This window comes from Cornus florida, unplaced genomic scaffold, assembly GCF_030987335.1.
Source record: "Cornus florida cultivar Cherokee Brave unplaced genomic scaffold, ASM3098733v1 CherokeeBrave_3.0.0_Hap2_Chr10, whole genome shotgun sequence".
Taxonomy (NCBI): Eukaryota; Viridiplantae; Streptophyta; class Magnoliopsida; order Cornales; family Cornaceae; genus Cornus; species Cornus florida.
The window spans coordinates 64,984,620-65,004,236 of NW_026775580.1; positions in this window are offsets into that span (position 1 = coordinate 64,984,620).

Consider the following 19,617-nt stretch of genomic DNA (forward strand, 5'->3'; position numbering starts at 1 on the left):
TTGGCTATTGGCGATTTTGATGTTGTTAAGTACATCCATACTAAATTGCTATATTTAGTTGATTTCACACTTTTAGATTTCTAGTTGATAACCTAGAGAGTCTTGATGTGTGGTATTAGATATTCTAATTATGCTAAATTGTTATATTTAGTTGATGTTGCATTTTAGACTTCAAGTTGATAACCTTGAGAATCTATATGTTGTTGCTTTATGTAAGCATGCGCCTATGTTGTTACTTTGTGTAAGCATGCTCCTATGTTGTTGCTTTGTGTAAACATGACCCTATGTTGCTAAAATTGCATGAATGAGGTGATTGATGCTAGAAATGATCTTAGGTAGCTAGGACGCTCCTTGAGTCTCACCTTTGACATAGACGTTAGGTGGAATGAACCACAATAATTAAATCATGCAAACTTATAAAACGTAGGTCGATGTATGCTCATTTCCTACGAGTAGCGTTATGTTATTCACCCCTATAATACTTGGGCATATTTCAGGTACAAGAATCAAAGTTGAGGTCTTCGTTATGCTTGGATGGTTTGTGGACTTGGAGACTTCCATTTTTGTGAAGGTTGGCTTGGAATGCCAATTGTAGTCTTATATGTCAACATGTGTACATTTGATTCCTTATATGTAATGTGAACATGAGTACACTCTTTACAATGTATTTGACATGTATGAGATGAGACCGGAGGCCAATGACATTTTATTTGTATCCTATGTAATTTTTGACTTCATGAAGTATTATGAAAGTATTGAAGAATATTGAGTTTTTGCTTCATCATGTTTGCATTGGGTGTGGGAATTCCATTTTGATTGTTCCATTAGTATTCATTAATCATGTATGAAGTGTGACCAAGGGCCAAGTGGCATTTTGAAACCATCTCATGATTTTAAATTCCAAGTTTTCGTTCCAAACTTCATTTTTTGCATTTTGGCCGTTAAGGGGTCATATTTTGCATCGGCTATATTTTTGGGCCATGGACCATTGTAGCACATCTTACTAGGTAAGTTACGTTTACGTGCATGGTTGTTTCTGGGCAAAGCTTCTTCTTTGGTGAAATGAGCCTCCTACGGACTCATTTTTCACTTTTGTTGCATATTCTGACCTAAGGGTATTTTGGGAATTTTATTTGGGAAATAAATTCCGTTCTTTACATGGTTGATTAGAAACATGATTTTAGGGGAGGTTTTTTTTTTGTGTTTTTCCAGAAAATGCCATCTTGGCATCGAAAATCGCATCCGAAGTTCAGCTCTCAGTTTTTAAACTTAGCAGCTTTTTGGACCCTCTGGACCAGTTTTCTTGAGAGGGCATTTTGGGCATTTACAGTGCGTACTTTTTTATTTTTCTTGCGATTCACATAAAAAACTCGATTTTGAGGGGGGTTTCTTCTTTGAGTTTTTCCAGAAAATGTCATCTAGACCCTCAAATTTCCATTTTCTCCGGAAAAACCCCCGCTACCAGGTTTTTGTGCTGCCCATTCTGCCCCTTTCACATCTAAACGTTTAGATGGGGCTTCGTAATCGGTTACATGTGCATAGGCAGTGTTTTGGTCAAATTTTTTAGTCTTCTAACCGGTTAGATAGGCCATCTAACCGGTTAGATGTTCTTGGTTGCCTCCCTTTTTTACCGTTTTGCCCCTTCTTTTTCCGTAAGCCATATCTTCTTCATCCGGATTCCGAATCAAGCGATTTTTGAGTCTAAGTTCATTGATTTTTCGTTGTCTTTCCAATGGTGTGCTCAGTGTCACCCACTTTTAAGCTAGAAATAACAATTTTGCCCCTAGGTTCAATCTTGTTCGTTTTTGAAACGTTGCTTCCCCATTTGATTCCTTTGGGTTCCGTGACCTCGTTAAGGGTCATAATGGTGTCTTAGAGCCATGTTATATCTCTAAGAGACCGTTGTTTTGTCTTTTTCTTTCGCATGTCGGATCCGTTATCGGGTTATCTTTCGGTTCATCACTGACGCACCGGGTTGAAAAACTTGGGCCGTCACAAGTGGTATCAGAGCTCCTAGGTTTGAAAACCTTAGGACAACGGGTTTTGGGTGTATATCATGCTTTTGTTTCCATGCTCTATGTGTTTATATGCTTTATGATAACATGTTTTGTGCGTACGTGCTACATGTTGTATACCATTTGTTTAGCATGATTTAACTTTGTCGTAAAGAGCATGACATATGATGTATGCTAGATTAGATTTGTATATGCATAATTGTGTTGCATATTTGGCATGACACGGGATTGGTCATTGGGACATGAGTTGAGGTTGATGGTGATTGTAGTCACAGTCTCGTGGTGATGTAGGTTGTTGTCGACCTAGCATTGGTTTTGAGGTAGGTGGATGGTCACCTTTTATTTAGGCTTTTGTGAGATGAGTCATTTGGCGTTACCGTAGTGGTGGATTTGTTGGTTTTGGGCCATTATGAGGTTATGGACCTCTTAGGATCCTTGGTTGATCAGGAAGATTCCTCTGGAACTTGCATTTTTTGTGGGCAGGTACGTTTGTGGACGGGTGCATGGCACTGTCATGCTACCGTACTGACTAGCTACAAGCGCAGTTCGGGTGGAATCAATGTTGGTTTTGTTTTGATAGGCGTTGTCCTTTGATTGGTAATGATGATAGTTGTTTTGGCGATCAGTCGTGGTGATTGATTTGGTTATTGTTGGTATGGTTGTAGTTGCCATTTTCCTTGAGGAGTTCTTGCGTGATGACGCTTTTGGGATCAAGTCAATTGATTGATGTTACGGGTAGTGAGAGCACTGCACTGTTAGTGTCACCTTTAGATTCGGAGATGGATTGTTAGAGTCTTACCATTGTGGTAAGGGCTCACGTTTATTTGGAGACAGGTTGTTATAGCATTGATTTTTGGAGACAATTAGGACTGGGACTGGTCCTTTCTTCTTACCTAGATGCTCTAGGACATGATGTCCATAGGGTTCATTGTTGCATCACTTTTGTTTTCTGTAGTTTCATTTACTATCATGTTAGTAGTATGATTTATGATATTCTGATGCATGAGTAGGTGGAGGTATATCCACATTTGCCTTCTTGTTGTGTGGCATTATCATACCTTCTTTATATGCTTAGAGATGTCATGTTGTTATTGCGCTTTAGTAACATGCTTTTGTGCTTACGTGGAAATGTGTTGTATGTACCCTTGGTTTTTATCTATGCGAGTAGATTTTCTTTCTGGTAGTTGCATTCCTTGTCATATGTATGACTTCTAAGTTTGGTTTTCCCATTCGTTTCCCTCGGTCGCACGTAGTGTGTATGCGGGTTTCCACAATGGTTTCGTGTTTGGTTCGTGTAAGGGACTTCACAAGGAGTGAGTCTCTTCTTTTCGTTGCATTGTGCACAGTTTTGGGGTTGGATGGTCCGTAAGGATCACTATCGCTGTCTTGAGTCCTTGGTGAGGATTTGATGTATTTTGTTTAACTTACTTCCATGTAGGGGGTGAAGTCTTTGACCTTGTTGTCTTTCGTTTCAGAGACAGAGTCGAGGTGTTGTCCTTTTTAGGACTGGTGGTTCCCTTTCTTTCGTGTCTTCCTTTGGGGAGTTTCTGCTGTGGTTGTTGATGGCTGTGGTGCTCAAAGTGAGTTGATTGGTGTGAGATCATTTTATGGGGACTTGTGTCCATATCATTGAGGATTTGTTTGGTTGTGAGGTGAGCTCGATGCTCTTTTGAGAATGTCTTTTGGAGACTTGTTTCTGTTTTGGAGACCTGGATGTGGTTAACTTTTAGGAAAAGTTTTGGAGGATTGCTGTTGGATATGGCTTGTTGTGGAGTTTCTCGTCCTAGTTATGACTAGGCATAGTTTTGAGGAATCGTAGTTTTGATGATTGGTTGTGGATCAAAGATTGAGGAATTTTGATTTAACTTGGTGTTTCCAAGTATGGTTTTGAGAGACTCATTTGTGACCGTGGTTGTTGGTATTTTGATGTGTGTGCCACTTGGTGGAATTGTATTTTGAGGATTTAGTTATCCGTGATAGGGATGTGGATCTGATGTTTAATTATGGTGATTGGTCTTGTAGTTGATCAGTTTCAGGGAGAAATGTAGGCTTTTCGATGAAATGCCTTATGGTGAGGTTCTTTTTGATCTCTGGAAGTTTTGATTTGCTTCTCAGGCTCTGGATTCTCGATTGATGTTGTTGGTAGTAGCATTTTGAGACATTGGAGTTGTTGGTTTTGTTGTGTTGAGGATTTTGGGCCTTAAGCATAATGGTGCCTGTGACATTGTTGTCAGAGTTTGGGATTGGCCGAGATGGTCCGGCCGGACATCTTTGGACCATATCTCAACTCTCACAAAATGTTGGTCTCCGTAGTGCTTTTGGCAATGATCATTTTTGACATTGATGTCATTTATATCGAGAGGTTTCTTAGGTAGACCTAGTGGGGGGCAGGTTATGAATTAGTGCCTTATACTGTCATGCTACCGTATAAGGTTGTGTGTTGTGGACGAGTACTAGTTACCGTCGATGCTACCTTACTGTCGAGTAAGTGTAGGCGGGCACTAGGTACTGTCGTTGCTACCATACATTTGAGTACGTCGTGGGCGGGTTTTGGTCACTATTCGTGCTGCCACGTTGTGTTTGTTCGGTACCCTGATTTGATATATGGTTATCTTGGAGTTCTTTTGGTGGTTATTTTTGGATCGGTTTGATGGTTCATCAGGAGGAATGCTTTCGGTTGTTGTCTTCCATTCCCTTGTCTGACCTTGGGTTCAGTGGGTGAGTTCTGACTTGTCGTGTGGCCATGTGGTCATTTTGCCTTCGAGAGGTTGTCTTGTCATGAGCACGTGGGTGCAAATGACATTGGTTTGTGTGTTCTTTTCAGCTTTGAGGTCGCTGGTGTGGCGTGTTGTGTGGGGTACTCAGAGATGTACTCTGTAGTTATCCTGGTTTCGCCTTTTTGTTTTGTTGGGGCTGGATTTCGGGGACGAAATCCCTTTAAGATAGGATGCTTGTAATGACCCAGATTTTCGGATAATTTTTTTTTCGTTGCCTTTTCCCTTCTGAGTTTGATTTCTTATCGATTAGTGTCGTCTCGAGTGCTTTGGAGTGATTTTTGAGACTCTTTTCTATGGATTGACAACTTCCTTTGAGGACCAAGTCAATTTCGCATTTTTCATTTTTCGACACTATTCACTTTTTGTCTTTTCCCTATTTTGTCTTTTTCCCTATTTCATCTTTTCCTCATTTGTCACTCTGTTTGCGTAACCACACTTCTTGTGTTTGGAGTTGGTTTCTGACTTCGCGTATCTTCATTCTCAATGATTTCTATGAGATACGTATCTTTAATTTGGTAAGAAAGTACTCTGGTTGCTCCCGGTGCCTATAGGGGCATAAATGCAAAGTTCTTTGAAAACTTTTTCTTTTCTTGGGGTGTTTTTCATAAATATCTTTTGAACATATTTTATTTCAGGGGTATCTAAGAAAATATCTTTTGGAAGATATTTTCATTCTGGGGCAGTTTTGCAGTTTTCACTTTCTTGTGGGGCCATTGTGCAATTAATAAAAGTTATTGCTCAATGCCTTGTTTTGAGCCTGAATCCTCGTATGGGATTCATTTTCACATTTCCTCGAGTCGCGGACTCTTAGAATTTCCTCTTAGACGATGTTTTCCAGTTTCAAGGTTTTTGGCCTCGGTTTGCGCCAAACTTGTTTTGGACATAACTCTCTACTCGGGACTCAGTTTTTGACGCCGTTTCTTTCGTTGTTCATATTTTCTCATTTGAAATCTTTTTTGTTCATGGAGTTTTGCCGTTTGAGCGCATCTACTTGAATTTCACTTTTTCGAACCCGGCGGGGACCGCTCGGGGCACTTTTTGAGTTTTTCTATAAATAGGAAGTCTTAGAAAGAAAAATCAGATTTTTCTCTCTCTCTCGAACCTCTCTCATGGCCAGTCCAAGCTCCATCCATGAGTGCCATCTTCTCTCTTCTCTTTTGGACTTCTTCCCTTCATTAAAAAGTGGTGATGCCTTTGTGTTTATTGTTCCCCTCGGTAAGGCCTTCGATTCCAACCGATTGGAATCTCGTTTTGGCCATTTTTTGATTTCGGGTTTAAAGTCAAGTTGTGTTTTTGATGGGGCTTCTTTGGGATTCATATTCGTGGTGTTGTCCCCGACAAAACCTAGGAGTTTTCCCCGACAAAACCTAGGAGTTTCGTCGGATTCGGAGCCGATTTATTTTGGTGGGGATTTGAGATTTCATCTCAAATGGAGGTAGGGAATGTTTTAGGATTTCTTGTGTGTTGTATTGTGTATTTACCATGATTATACAACTTATATATTTGCCTTGTATCAAATCTAGAAAGTTAGTAATTTTTATTTCTTTATATAAGATTTAAAATTCATGATGATATATAACTTTGATTTGAATTGTGTCATGGTAGAAACTCTCGTTTTAATATATTGGTTAACATATATTAATTTGGGATTAATTAAATAAGAATTGCTCTTTTTAATTAATATTTATCTTTTGTGAAAGATTTAAGTTCATGGCCATACCTTGTATGGAATTGAGTTGTGTTATGCTTCTAAATTAAGGTTTGGCATGTTTGTGAACATACTTTAATTTGAGAGCATTTGGTTGAGTTTGGAAATCTAGAGAGTTTAATTAAGGGAATTAATTAAAATCTATTTTGGTGGTTTCATGGGCCTAATTAAGCTTGTGTGTGAATATATGTAATGACCATGATATGTCTATTAACATATATTAAATTGGGGCCAATTGGAAATGATTTGAAATCTAGAGAGTTTAATTATTGTGATGTAATTAAATTCTATCTTGTCTATTCATGGATCTAATCATGTTTTAGAAGTTGTTTCTATTTTAAGAGCATGGATTTAGACTTGTGATGTAGTCACTAGATTGTGTTATATGCATTGAAGAGCATTGTTGTTAAGTTTATATTCATAAGAGTGTGTTTCTAATATAAATATATTGTTGGCTTGTGATTTCATAGCATTATGGATATGAAATGCTTATTATGCACAATTGAGAGTTATATTGCTAACCTGTTACTATGTAGTAGTAATATGTATAAGTTATGAACTTATTTGGCTTATTTTGGAATCTTGGAACATTGTTGAGTTGAGATGGCTTGGGTTTGGCTCTAGTACGGGGACGTGAGTCCTTTAAGTCATTGAGATAGTGCACACTTAGGGTGGTCTTCCCTGCGGGTTAGTGCCCGGAATAACCATTGAGGTCTCGGCAGAATTCCGAGCGTGATGTCCAAGTCTTCCACTATTTGTTTTCGCATTCAATTCCAAGTTGACAGTCATGTTTACCTTGTTAACTTGTGGTTTTAGCTATTGGCGATTTTGATGTTGTTAAGTACATCCATACTAAATTGCTATATTTAGTTGATTTCACACTTTTAGATTTCTAGTTGATAACCTAGAGAATCTATGTCTTGATGTGTGGTATTAGATATTCTAATTATACTAAATTGTTATATTTAGTTGATGTTGCATTTTAGACTTCAAGTTGATAACCTTGAGAATCTATATGTTGTTGCTTTATGTAAGCATGCGCCTATGTTGTTACTTTGTGTAAGCATGCTCCTATATTGTTGTTTTATGTAAGCATGACCCTATGTTGCTAAAATTGCATGAATGAGGTGATTGATGCTAGAAATGATCTTAGGTAGCTAGGATGCTCCTTGAGTCTCACATTTGACATAGACGTTAGGTGGAATAAACTACAATAATTAAATCATTCAAACTTGTAAAACGTAAGTCGATGCATGCTCATTTCCTACGAGTAGCTTTATGTTATTCACCCCTACGATATTGGGGCATTTTTCAGGTATAAGAATCAAAGTTGAGGTCTTCATTATGCTTTGATTGTTTGTGGACTTGGAGACTTCCATTTTTTTGAAGGTTGGCTTGGAATGCCAATTGTAGCCTTATATGTCAACATGTGTACATTTGATTCTTTATATGTAATGTGTACATAAGTACACTCTTTACAATGTATTTGACATGTATGAGATGAGACCGGAGGCCAATGACACGTAATTTGTATCCTATGTAATTTTTGACTTCATGGAGTATTATGAAAGTATTGAAGAATATTGAGTTTTTGCTTCACCATGTTTGCATTGGGTGTGGGAATTCCATTTTGATTGTTCCATTAGTATTCATTAATCATGTATGAAGTGTGACCAAGGGCCAAGTGGCATTTTGAAACCATCTCATGATTTTAAATTCCAAGTTTTCGTTCCAAACTTCATTTTTGGCATTTTGGCCGTTGGGGGGTCATATTTTGCATCGGCTATATTTTTGGGCCATGGACCATTGTAGCACATCCTACTAGGTAAGTTACGTTTGCGTGCATGGTCGTTTCCGGGCAAAGCTTCTTCTTTGGTGAAATAAGCCTCCTACAGACTCATTTTTCACTTTTGTTGCATATTCTGACCTAAGGGTATTTTGGAAATTTTCTTTGGGAAATAAATTCCGTTCTTCACATGGTTGATTAGAAACATGATTTTAGGGGGCGTTTCTTTTTTGTGTTTTTCCAGAAAATGCCATCTTGGCATCGAAAATCGCATCCGAAGTTCAGCTCTCAGTTTTTAAATTTAGTAGCTTTTTGGACCCTCTGGACTAGTTTTCTTGGGAGGGCATTTTGGGTATTTCACAGTGCGTATTTTTCAATTTTTCTAACCTTTTATGTAGAAAACTCGATTTTGAGGAGGGTTTCTTCTTTGAGTTTTTCCAGAAAATGTTATTTAGACCCTCAAATTTCCATTTTCTCCGGAAAAACCCCTGCTGCCAGGTTTTTGGGCTGCCCATTCTGCCCCCTTCACATCTAAACATTTAGATGGGGCTTCGTAACCGGTTACATGTGCATGGGCATCTAACCGGTTACATGTGCATGGGTATCTAACCGGTTAGATGTTCTTGGTTGCCCCCTTTTTGACCGTTTTGGCCCTTCTTCTTCCGTAAGCCATATCTTCTTCATCCGGACTCCGAATCAATCGATTTTTGAGTCTAAGTTCATTGATTTTTCGTTGTCTTTCCAATGGTATGCTCGGTTGCACCCACTTTTAGGCTGAAAATGACGATTTTGCTCCTAGGTTCAATCTTGTTTGTTTTTCAAACGTTGCTTCCCCATTTGATTCCTTTGAGTTCCGTGACCTCGTTGAGGGTCATAATGGTGTCTTAGAGCTATGTTGTATCTCTAAGAGACCATTTTTTTGTCTTTTGCTTGGGCATGTCAGATCTGTTATTGGGTCATCTTTTGGTTCATCACTGATACACCGGGTTGAAAAACTTGGGCTGTCACATCTTGCGACCTCGTGAACCCAAATAATGAATAGGAAAATAGGGAGAGGGGCATGCTAAACCGGGGAAAATATAATGTAAATCTGCAAGTTCAAAACAAATGAATGTCGCGCCATGAATGCAATATCATGTATGTCACTCCCTATTTTCAGAAAACTTCCATCATTTCATAAACTATTAATATAATCTGCCCTTTGGTGACTCCACAGCGACACGAGAGAAGGATTGACTATTGTCCCTGACCTTTGGTACCTTCGCAGCGTCATTTGGGGCCTAGATAGCTCAACCACGCTAAGGCAATCTCCCTAGTTCCCTCTAGGCTATATTAACACACCGGACATTTGGTGACTTCGCGGCGACCGAGTTTTCTCAAAACCGTTTCATCAAATTCTCCCAAAAATCCCCTTTTTCATTCTTATCAAATCATTGTACCCTTTTTCATACCCATGCTATGAATGCATATCACATGTCTTTCTAATACTATAGAAATGGAGAGAATTATTATCACATAATTAGCATACTTCCACCTAAAATTTCCAATAAATTATTAAGCAACATAGGCATGGAAAAATTAACATATTAAACATACTTTACAATAATTCTAAGAAAATTTCCATAAGTTTCCATGTATCATTTCTATCAATTTTGTCAACACAATAACATAAAGAAATTAATAATAAAGCACGTTTTTTATACAAATCAACAATTACACATATAGTCATGAACTTTACACCCACAAAAAAATCATTCTAGAGGTAATTAATTTCAATTAAGCATGTTGGCATCAAATAATAAGAATTGACTCACAAAGGAACAAGAAAATGCAAATTAGAGACCCCTACCTCAATTTTATATAAACCCCCAATTTTCACCTCAAACCCTAGGATTTTTGAATTTCCTATGGTGCACTAACCAAGAAATTGCTCCTATCAGCTTGTAGGCCTCACCCTGAGCTTCAATTTGCCGCAAACGGCACTTAAAAATACCAAGAATTGAGAGAGGAATCAAGAATAGAAGCTTTGAAGTGAAAAAAAAGAAAAAAAATAGAAAGCTGAAAGGAAGACAGAGCAGCAGGGGGAGAGGATGAGAGAATAAAGAGTAAATGTGGTCTCATGACCACTTAAAACATTCGTGGATCCCACCCATTTAAATTTTTTTTTTTTCCTTTTTCCTTGTTTTTAACTTACACCACACACACACACACACACACACACACACACACACATATATATATATAATTAAATCATAACATTACAATCTCCTCAACTTTAAAAGATTTCGTCCCCGAAATCAAGCCATACCTATGGGAGAAAACAACTCTGGATACTTTGAGCGAACCTCCTGTTCAAGCTCCTAAGTAGCCTCCTTAACTCCGTAGTGTTTCCAAAGAACTTTCACCAATGGTATCGTCTTGTTCCTCAACACCTTCTACTGTGTGTTAAGGATCTGAACTAGTCCATCCTCGTAGGAAACATCCTCATCAATGTCCACATCAACCCAACTCAAAATGTGAGATGGATCCGGCTTGTACTTCCGTAGCATTGACACATGGAAAATATTGTGGACCCTGTCCAACTGTGGTGGCAAAGCAAGTCTGTAGGCAACCTCTCTTACCCGGTCTAAGATCTCAAATGGTCTAATAAATCTTGGCGACAACTTGCCACTTTTCCCAAATCTCATCAATCCTTTCCGTAGAGAAACCCGTAGAAAAATATGGTCTCCCACCTCAAAAAATAGCGGTCGTCTTCGCCTATCCGCATAGCTCTTCTGTCGACTCTAAGCTGTGAGCAACCTCTATCTGATCAATTTAATTTTCTCGGTAGTCTCGAGTACAATGTCGGGTCCTAAGGTGATTGTCTCGCCTACCTCAGTCCAACAAACTAAAGACCTACAGGGTCTACCATACAACGCCTCAAATGAAGCCATCTCAATGCTCACCTGATAACTGTTGTTGTAGGCAAACTCAATGAGTGGAAGGTGATCCTCCCAACTGCCTCCCAAATCAAGTACACATGCCCGAAGCATATCCTCTAAGATCTGGATAGTACACTCTGACTGGCTATCCGCCTGTGGATGGATACTCAGGTGCAACGGTGAGCCAAACGCTGCTTAAAGTCCTTCCCAGAACTTCGAAGTGAACTTGGCATCCCTATTTGAAACAATGGTTACAAGAACTTCATGTAACCTTATAATCTACTTCACATAAAGAACACCAAGCGCCTCTGCATCATCTGTTGCCTTAATAGGAAAAAAGTGAGCCGCTTGGTCAATTTGTCAATGATGACCTATACGGCCTCATTGCCTCTCCGTGACCTTAGAAAACCTGTCGCAAAATCCATAGCAATCTGCTCCTATTTCCATTTCACTACAGGCAATGGTTGCAACAAACCAGCCGGTCTCTGATACTCAGCCTTCACCTATTGACAAGTAAGGCACTTAGCTACAAACTGTGCAACATCTTTCTTCATCTCATTCCACCAATACTGACGTCTCAAATTGTAATACATTTTAGTATCACCTGGATGAACTGTAAAGCGGGAAGTGTGAAACTCCCATAAAACATCCTCACGACAAACTGTGGGAACAACCAATAACTCTCTGAACCGCAGACCCTCATCTGCATGCAAGGTCCAATCCTTCACTATCTCACCACTGGAGATCAAGGTGTGAATGGCATCTAAATCCGGATCCTGTCTCTGTGACTTAATCACTCGTCTGACAAGAGTAGGCTGAGTCATAAGACTAAACAAGAATGCCGACTTACTGCAAACATCGTCATCAAAACACTGCAATCCCATCTCTGCTAGATCTTTAAGCATCTTCCACTTTCGAATAGCCAAACTAGCCAAAGTTCTACGAGATTTCCGGCTTAAGGCATCTGCTACCACATTTGCCTTACCCGGATGATACTGCAAGTCAAAATTGTAATCTTCCAAGAATTCAACCCATCACCTCTGCTTGTTGTTCAAGTCCTTTTGGGAGAAAAGGTACTTGAGACTTTTGTGGTCTGAAAACACTTCAAATCTTTCACTATACAAGTGGTGTCTCCAACACTTCAAGGCAAATACGATTGCTGCTAACTCTAAATCATGAGTAGGGTAGTTAAGCTCGTGAGTCTTCAACTGTTGAGACCCATAAGCCACTACTCTACCATCCTGCATCAACTCACATCCCAAACCATCACGTGAAGCGTCACAATAGATCACATAACCCAAGCTACGCTTAGGTATCACCAACACTGGAGCTGTAGTCAATCTTATCTTCAACTCTTGAAAAGATGACTCACAGGTTTCATTCCAAACAAACTTGTTCTCTTTTCAGGTTAAACGGGTCATAGGAGCTGCCAAACAGGAGATATCCTTCACAAATCTCCGATAGTAACTCGCTAGGCCAAGGAAACTTCGGATCTCAAAAACATTCTTAGGTTGCTCCCAAGTCAAAACTGCTTTTATCTTTGATGGATCAACCAATACTCCACCTTTCGAAACAATATACCCCAAAAACTTTACCTCTTGTAGCCAAAACTCACACATCTCATATTTAGTATACAATCGGTGCTCCCACAAAATCTATAATACAATACTAAAATGGATCTCATGTTCCTCCCGAGTCCATGAATACACAAGAATGTCATCCACAAAACTACCACAAACTGGTCCAAGTAATCGTGAAAAACGAGGTTCATCAAGTCCATGAATGCCGCTGGCGCATTAGTCAAGCCAAAAAACATAATAAGGAACTCATAGTGTCTATACCATATACGGAGTGTTGTCTTCAGGATATCCTCATCCCTAACTCGCAACTGATAGTATCCTGACCTCAAGTCAATCTCCAAGAAATAATTGGCTTCCCTTAACTAATCAAATAGATCATCTATCCTTGGCAAAGGATACTTGTTCTTGATGGTGGCATGATTCAACTTTCAGTAATCAATGCATAACCTTAAAGAACCATCTTTCTTTTTAGCAAACAAGACCGGTGCACCCCACGGTGACACACTCGGTCGAATGAAACCTTTCATCCTCAAATCATCAAGCTGCCTCTTCAATTCTTCTAATTCAACTGGCGCCATATGATACGGTGCCATAGACATCGGCGTGGTACCGGGCATCAAATCAATAGTAAACTCCACCTCTCGGTGTGGAGGCAACTTTGTCAAATCCTCCCGAAACACATCCAGAAAATCACGAACAACTGCAGGATAATCTTCTTCCACAACATCATCTTCTTCGGCTAGAAGACTACCCAAGAAGTAATCACCACGACTCCGTCCACGAACCCCATAAAATGATGAAGTATGAGAATCACTCCAATCTCCCACGAAAAAGAAACAGTCTCCCTCGGGAGTGCAAATTGTCACCCTTCTTCTGAAACAATCAATCGTAGCCTAAAATGAAGCTAACCAATCCATCCTGAGAATGACATCAAAGCCAGTCATCTCAAGGAGGATGAAGTCAAACATAAAAGTCCGTCTAGCTATCACGATGGAACAATCCCTCACAACTCTGCTCAAAGATACTGAAACCCTAATTGACGTATCAACATATAACGCCCGATCCATGAAACTGACCTCTAACCCTGATGCAAGTGCAAATGATAATGATATAAAGGAATGAGATGCACTAGAGTCAAACAAAACACGGGCCTATGAACCAAAAACTAAAAATATACCTCGGAGAACTGATGGACAAGAAGATGCACTGACCTGCGCAAGTGCAAAAACATGTCCCTGTGTAACGACCCAAACCCGAAGGCCCGAACCGTTAGCCGAGTCCTTGCTCGAACCCGAGGTTACCTAGGTCCATCACGATGTTTCTATAGTCAACACACCTTTACGACGCTTGGATAACAACTTCAGTACGTCCCATCACCCAATCCATCATTTAATTAAATAAACGCTGGAGAAAGAAGGAAGAATAATCAAGCTGCTTCATTTCGGTCGACCGAAGTGGAGCTTCGGTCGTCCCAAATGGAGATCCCGAGAGCAACTAATGAGGAGAAGAAAGCTTAACCAAAAAGCTTCATTTTGGTCATCCGAAATGAGGATACCAAGAGCAAGAAAATGCTTCGGTTGACCAAACCCCATTTCGGTCGACCGAAGTGGAGGTCCTAAGAGCAATCAATCCTATTTCCGTCGACCAATGTACCATTTCGGTCGACCGAAATGGCTATACCGAGCCTGGATACAAAAGTCAACCTGCTGAACTATGAAAATGGAAAGGAAATCGGAAATGAAACTTGTCAATGGTTTAAACTCGAAATGGATCCTCAACCCAAAGTTATTCTATGATCAAAAACGAGGGAACCAACCCCCAATCACATTAAAACATCCTTTGAGAAACAAATCCATGAATTTAATATATAGGCTTTACATCATGGTCATTATACATCAAAATGAATTCCAGATTCAGGTTTTATCATTTACGTGCCAAAATAAAATTGATACATTTTAGAACATGTACTTTACTTGATATATTCAAGTTCTACACACAAAAAATACATCCAATAGATTCTCCAAGTTCCTTCAATTCAGTGGTGGATTTTCATCCGCCGTTTCTTTGCCATGACCAGAAAAATATAATAATATAGTGGGGTGAGCAATTGGCTCAGTAGGTGACGCCTAAGACGCACATCATGACACCCCGTGAATCCAAAACAAAGAATAGGCCAATAGGAGTTGGGGTCATACCACATAGGGGAGAATACAACATGGTTATCCTTCTCAACACAAATAATAAGATGTAATGGAGATGCAATGCATGCCGATGTCGCTCCCCATTTTTCACAATCAGAATCATCACTTTTAAACTATTAATGTAACCCCCTTTAGTGACTCTGCAATGCCGAGAGAAGAATTGGCTACTGTCCCTGACCTTTGGTGACTCCGCAGCGTCACTATGGGGCCGAGATAGCTCAACCACACTAGGGCAATCTCCCTAGTTCCCTCTAGGTTACATTAAACCTACCGGCCCATTGGTGACTCCGCAACGACCGAGTTTTCCAAAACACTTTTATTAAAATATTCTTTCCCAAAGCTCCCCATTTTCATTTCAAAAACAATTTCTTCCCTTCATACAACCCAATGGTGTACATGCATGTCCCATGATCTCAATACTATGAAAATGAGGAATTTGACACAACACAAGTAACCAAGTTCTCATACTTTTAATATTTAAATAATAATGGATTATCACTAAATACAATAACACATGCTTTCATACACCATTCATAGCATGTGAACAATACAATAGGCATAAAGCTCATTATATAAGCCTGCTTCTCATATAACACAATTAAGACAAGTCTTCACATATTCACATATATACAATCAAGACATTTTAGGCTACAATTAACATCAATAAGCATGCTATAACACAATTTAAGTAGAATAATTCACAAAGGTGCATGAATAATGTGAATTAGAAAGCCCCTACCTCAAAATGAGCAAAACCCTTGAAATGGGTCAAGGAATTCGAAAATCAAGGAGGGCACTAAATCTGGAATTGCTTGTATGGATGTGTAGAGCTCGTCGTGGGCTTCGTTTTACCTCAAACGGCACACAAATCAGGTAAGAAATGAAGAAGTAATTAAGTCTCAAAGATTGAATGAGAAAAAAAAAAAAAGAAAAAAAAAAAGCAATCAAGAGAGTGAGAGAGAGAGAGAACTAGCGGGGAGAGAGAGTAAATGGTTGGAAATATGGTCTCTAGACCACTTTTGATATAGTGGTGGGTCCCACCACTTTGATTTTCTTTTCCCTTTTTCTTTTACTCCAATTTCTACACTACGCACATATAATGCAACACATAAAATACCACTTAATCCACGTAAATTGAAATGCAGAAAATGTAAGTGCTCAACTAGAATCTCATACGAAAAATGTGAAAAGACCGAAATACCCTTGCGTCAATGCAATTTCTGAAAAATGAAAAATGCCAAAAATTGGAAACGTTACAATCTACCCTCCTTAAACAGATTTCGTCCTCGAAATCTACCCTCCTTAAGAGAAGGAGGCCCACAACCAGAGTCTTTCCGAGAACACCTCTCAAAACCCCGAAACTAAGAACTCAATCAACCATACTGTCCTTGACACCAGTGCCAATAGGCAATCACACACTGCAATCAGAAAACCCAATGATCACCACCCTATGAGGGAACCCATCATTCGCAACATCGTACACAAAACCCACTAAATCATATTATTCGACTTAAGACCAACACTGGTCTCTTCTACACCGCTACATAATACTCCAAAGCTGGAAGAAGAATGGTCACAAGATCCCTGAACATGACAGCGCCCTATCACACTCATCCTTCTAAAGGGTAACCTAGGCCCTAAATAAGAAACCTCATCCATCACACAATCAGACTCAAACCCAATTTACACATCACTGTCCAACCAATACTCATTATCCAACATATGGCTATACAACTACATAATCATACAATAACTACCAATCACACCAATCGATAATTATCATACGAATCAATCCTCAGGATAACTAAACGATGAATCCTCCAACAATTATTTAATCATGAGCCACCGAAACAATAAAATGTACTACCCCATATTCTGAATACAATTCCTCAAAACGAGATCCTCTATAATCAATAATTGTACTACTAACTTGTTATCAAACACCCAATACCATCCAACACCTTTCGTCACCCAAGATAAATCATATAAGTCCACATTGTCACACCAACATAATGCACAGTACCATACTCTCACTATCACTAACAAGTCAAAACGATCATTAACCTTTGACCCGACATCGTGCCAAAGAAGGATTGATTCAGGAGAAGTGGTTGGCAAGGCCACTCTCATCCTCAGTCCGATCTCAACACAGACATCGTTCCTGTCCTCAGGTTTAAACCTCAAACACAACCCTACACAGTCCACAAAACAACCACAAGATCCACTCTCTAATCAGTCCGTCACTCCAAATAACCTCAACAACTACACAATCACACACCAACACCAAGAATTTCAATCATTTCCCAATCACATAACCCGTAACAACTAAGAGTAACACGACACTAAGTACATTAATCATCGACTAGCTCATAAGATCCCTGTTCTCTCCATAGCACCATACCACACAAACAACTCCTTAAGATCATTCAATCAATTATTACCTCTTCAAAACACATTATATGACCGTCTCATACCTGGAACCTCAAAACCAAATTCATTCATCTCATTATTCTTTAATGGAGTCCCATAATCATTCCTTAATCACGTAATTCTAAGGTAACATTGTTACTTATCCTCAGAGCGCTGCTCAAATAAGACACCTATAAAGTCATCCGAGTACATGAGTCACATCACATCACATCTCTTATTTATTCTCAACCTTTCATTCATGGCAATATCCTTGCCGCCACCATAATTAACAACACTAGAATACGGTCCCCATTCAGCAACCCGTGCCTCATATCCTACTAGTCAAAACCATTTACGGAACAAGCACTACAAAACCTAAAAACTCCACCTCCCTCCATAGGAGTGAGTCGACCTATTTAACCAAAACCTCTACCGATGAACCCCAATAGCACAACAAACCACCCCTAAACCTGTCCACCCACGGACGTGAACAACTCCTAATTAGAGAACAAGACTCACGACAATCAACATCCTTGCCAGGACTAGAACAAATGGAAAGGGTAACAAGCCCCGTTCTCTCAAGAGACCAACAACTTGCACCTTAATAAACCAGACACCCTATCACGCACTACTCACCAGTTGTCCAACTATGGACACCTAATCTGACTTGAGATGAACTGAACTTCTTACACCCAAAGAGTAAACCCAACTGGAACACATACGGAATTACGAACACAATTCTAGGCAACCTTGCCACAAACAAACCGTTACACCCTATCAACACAATTACCTCGCATATGATACTCCAAAACACCCATGCTAACCTAAACCAATCAGAGAAAAGCACTAGCACCCTCAACATACTTACACTAGGAACCATTACTATACATTGGACACTGCGTCCCATCCTACTTGATAGTCTCCCAATGAAAAACTCTAGGAAATACAGCGACACTTGATCACCTGTCCAATCACTTCCCTTTGGAGTCGACACTGCCTCAATCACTGTACGCGTAAGACCCGTGACCTCAGTCACAATAATTCACTGACTCATCAAAAGAAAAAGATGCCTACATGACAACACCTATCAATCTGGCCCTAAAGACTAAGTTGTCCACCATTACCTTGATTAATGCACAATCCCATCACATACCCGTCAGCACACAACAACACTCATAATTTTCAACCTACATTCGAATCATACCTCAAATTATTACGCTTATCAATGCCAAACATCGCTTCACAACACCTCAACCACCTTCCTTCCCAAACAACAATCCAAACCTATCGTCCCACTGGACCATCAAGCCATTCCTAAGTGATTCTTCCTCAAACATCCTTAAGACAACACCATCATCACAAAAGAACAAACATTACTCCCGATACACCCCATAATGGCCACTATATATCTCTAGAAAGGAACCTCAATACGACAATACCATGTCGATAATTTCTCAAAATGAAAATGAGCATAAAGTCCAAAATACTTGACTCCCAACTGTCACCTCAATACCACCAATGATGCCATCAATCATTAATGCTTAACCGATAATTTAATTCACTCATTTTAAGGTGATCGACGGGCCGAAGTAAGAAAACTTCGTGTCCTAGGTTCAACATCATTATTTCTTCTTATTCTTGTTTTAACATTATTGCCATTACCCTCACTATCCCCATTACTCGTTAGATCAAACACTTACCCAGAAGAAAACACTAATAAAATGCAAAAAAAAAAATTAATGCAATTACATACCCTTAACTACAGGAGGTCTCTCTGGTGACTCAACAGGAAAAACAACCGGATTGACTATACAATCCTAAGTCTGCTTTTCATGTGACTCTCCAAGTTAAACACCGATATGTGATACTGAAGGTTGAGTCGGTCCTTGCCCTGAACCTACCTCGCCAACTGGAATTCCACCTCTTTTGGGACAATCCTTCTTCCTATGATCAGGCTAACCACATTTAAAATAAACTCCCGAACTAGGCCAATCCCAAAGGCACTCTGCTCTTAAATGATCTGTCTGCTTGCACTTATAGTAAACCTTCTCGATCTTAGGGGATGTCTCCAGCGATGACGTAAAAACAACAGGGGAATGAGAAGAATCACCCTTTAAAACCTTTCGTACATGACTCTTAGACAACATCTCCACTTCCTTAACCTGAGTCCACAAGTCCCTACCTCCTGATCCGTCCCTAACCCCTGTTCTCTCTGACTGT